This window comes from Bos indicus, chromosome 18 (assembly GCF_029378745.1).
Source record: "Bos indicus isolate NIAB-ARS_2022 breed Sahiwal x Tharparkar chromosome 18, NIAB-ARS_B.indTharparkar_mat_pri_1.0, whole genome shotgun sequence".
Classification (NCBI taxonomy): domain Eukaryota; kingdom Metazoa; phylum Chordata; class Mammalia; order Artiodactyla; family Bovidae; genus Bos; species Bos indicus.
In genome coordinates this window covers 34,543,759-34,547,078 of record NC_091777.1, presented here as the reverse complement: position 1 = coordinate 34,547,078, position 3,320 = coordinate 34,543,759, and the positions used below count along the sequence as shown (strand labels likewise).

General features: G+C 44.1%; 1 non-coding gene across 1 annotated transcript; it reads right to left on the bottom strand.

Annotated features, from left to right (window-relative positions):
• Nucleotides 1-2,452: 2,452 nt before the first annotated feature.
• TRNAR-ACG (transfer RNA arginine (anticodon ACG)) lies at nt 2,453-2,524 on the bottom strand. The gene has a single exon. It is a non-coding gene; the product is annotated as a tRNA-Arg (tRNA).
• Nucleotides 2,525-3,320: the final 796 nt, after the last annotated feature.

Genomic DNA, 3,320 nt, shown 5'->3' with positions numbered 1-3,320 from the left:
CCTTTTTCAGGGAGTGAGGAGTTGTGCCAAGTCTGATATTTTATCACAGCCAGAGGACCCCGGAGAAGGCAATGGCACCTCACTCCAGTACTCTTGCCTGGAAAACCCCATGGACGGAGGAGCCTGGTTGGCTGCAGTCCATGGGGTCGAGAAGAGTCGGACACGACTGAGCGACTTCACTTTCACTTTTCACTTTCATGCACTGGAGAAGGAAATGGCAACCCACTCCAGTGTTCTTGCCTAGAGAATCCCAGGGACGGGGGAGCCTGGTGGGCTGCCGTCTATGGGGTCACACAGAGTCGGACACAACTGAAGCGACTTAGCAGCAGCAGTAGCAGCAGAGGACCCAGGAATTCCTGAATCCTTATCTCTATCCAGTCTCCCTTCTATGATGTCCAGGAGGGAAAGCTCTTCCCAGATAAGGGGAAGAAGAAGAAGGAAGGGGAGGACTAAGAGGAAGAGGAAGGGGGAGGGAAGGAAAGTTTGTTACATTGTTTAAGGCATGTTTAACCCCAAGAACTAGATCGATTTCTGCTGTGAAGAACTCCTTTTGAAAATCTAAGTGGACTCTAGAGACATCAGAGTAGCTCTCTCTGTCCATGTGCCTTTTAAGAACAGACCTTACTGAGAGAAAAAACTTCACTCAGAGACCCTTGCAGAGAAGTTTTGAGAGCGTCAGAATAGGAGAGTCCCCGTTTCTGGGGTGGCTTGTTTATCCCTGGCTTGTTGGTCTTGGGTGGCCCTTGAGTCTGGAGTCCTGATAGAGTGGAGAGAACAGGCAAAAGGGATGGAAAACCATGTCCCTGCCACAGGTCTTTCCACCCTGACTGCATGGAAGGAAGAGATAGAAAAGAAGAAGCCGTATACATACGGATTTGATGCTACCTCCAGCCCAGAAGGACTTTCTGCTCACCTCCTCATCTTGTTCCTTATTGTTTTGAAAGTAAATTTTTTATTTAGAACAAGAAGAGATATAACAAATCACTCATTTAAAAAAGACCCTGACAAATGCAACAAACATGATAGAAACTTAAAAAAGATAATTTTATTATTTTCTTGCCACGTCTCTGATATTTTTCTCCTATAATCTTTGGCTGTTTATTATCATTGTCTCTTCATATGGCAACAAATTTATAGTAATTTTCTACAGACATAAGATGGGATAATTCAATCTTTCCTCTAGCATGACTGATGGAAATATATATATTATTGGTGTTTTATTGCAGTTTTTTTCCAGCTTCACTGCTCTTTATTGGTAATAGTGTATATGTTTTTAGGGATTTAGTCAAAGATGGGAATGCATCTATCAAGTTTCCTATACTTAGAATCTCTTATAATTTCAAGGCAGATTTTTAATTCAGTTGATCATTTTTTTTTTGGCTGCATGGCATATGGGATTTAGTTCTCCAGCCAGGGGTTGAACCCATATCCCCTGCATTGGAAGCACAAGTAAGTGTGATTACTTCCTATTAGAAGTAAGAGTCCAGTCTTAACCTCTGGACTTCCAGGGAAGTCCCTGAAGTTGCTAATTGTAAAAGAAGTATTTTTTTATTGAGATATAATTCATACAAAATAAAATCCATCCATTTGAAGAGTATAATTGACCAAGTTGTACACCCATCATCACTATCAAATTCCAGACCATTTGCATCACCTCCTAAGCAAGCCGGATGCCCACTAGCAGTCACTGCCCGTTCCTCTGTCCTCCCCAGGCCTGGCAGCCACCGTTGTACTTTCTGTCTCTGTGGACTTGTCTATTCTGAACATTCCCTATAAATGGAACTGTACAGTATGTGGCACCTTTTGTCCGACTTTTTCCACGCAACTTAATGATGCCAAGGTTCATCCATGTAGCCTGTATCATTACTTAATTCTTTATATGGTTGAATAATATTCCACTGTGTGGATATGCTGCATTTTGTTCATCCATTCATAAGTTGATGGGTGTTTGGATTGCTTCAATATTTTGGCTGTTATTAGTAGTACTGCTATGACTATTCATGCACAGTTCTTTTTGAAGACTTATGTTTTCATTTCATTTCTCTCGGGTATATGTAGAGGAGTGGGCTTCCTGGGTGGTGCTAGTGGTAAAGAACCCACCTGCCAATGCTGGAGATGCAGGTTCAATCCCTGGGTTAGGAAGATCCCCTGGAGAAGGGCATGGCAACCCACTCCAGTATTCTTGCCTGGAAAATCCCATGGACAGAAGAGCCTGGCAGGCTACAGTAATGGGATCACAAAGAGTCGGACACAACTGAATGACTTCACTTTTCTTTCTTTACCATATGGCCAGCAATCGCACTCCTCTTCATATGCACGTGTGTATGCTAAGTTGCTTCAGTCATGCCTGACTCTGCCATCCCATGGACTGTAGCCCGGTAGGCTCCTCTATCCATGGGATTTTCCAGGCAAGAATACTGGAGTGGGTTGCCCTTTCCTTCTCCAGGAGATCTTCCCAATCCAGGGATTGAACCTGGGTCTCCTGCATCGTAGGCAGACGCTTTACCTTCTGAGCCACCAGGGAAGTCCTGGCCATATGGTAACTTTGTATTTAATTTTTGATCTGGAGACTTTCTTAAACATGATGTGCAATGATACCTCTTGACCTTGAAGGCAGGTTAAGGTTGGGTGGTGGTGTGGTGGGCCTGAGGAAGGGGGACTGTAGAGCCCCCAGCGGAGGTCTTCTAATGCTCCCTTCTCTCTGTTTTGATTGCCCAGAACAATGTGTCCAGTGGCAGGGGCACCACAGGAAAAATAAACACATTTATGGGTTGCATTTCTAAAAGGTAGAAAATGAGAGTAATTGCATTTAGTCCCATGACAGAAAATGCATTCTTGCCCTTTAATTACTTAACACAGGGCTAAAGAGTGGGCTGTAGACCTGGGCTACATGGGTTGGCTTCCTAGCTCTTCTACTAACTAGCCGTGAACCTTGATTCAGCTACTGAAACTCTCAGCGCCTTGCTGTCATCATCCATAAAATGGGGAGGTACTAACATTGATCCCTTCTTTGTGGATCTGTTGTCCTCACATGATAATACATGTAACACATGAAACAGGGTCCCTGGCAAATGCTCAGCCTATTTTAAATATTAGTAATTTTATTGATCTTCATAGGAAAGGAGACATGTCAGTGAGGACCTGTGCCTAGTCTCTGGCCGCTAAAATGGTAATTTTGGGGGGCATGTTTGAGAAGTAGCTGGCAAGAAATGGCACATGAATGTATGAGCCCACCTCAGTTTGCAGCCCTGACTCCAGCACAGAGCCTGGCCAGGGCTTGGTGGGCAGCAAGCGTGGCTTGACCTGAATCTCAATAAATA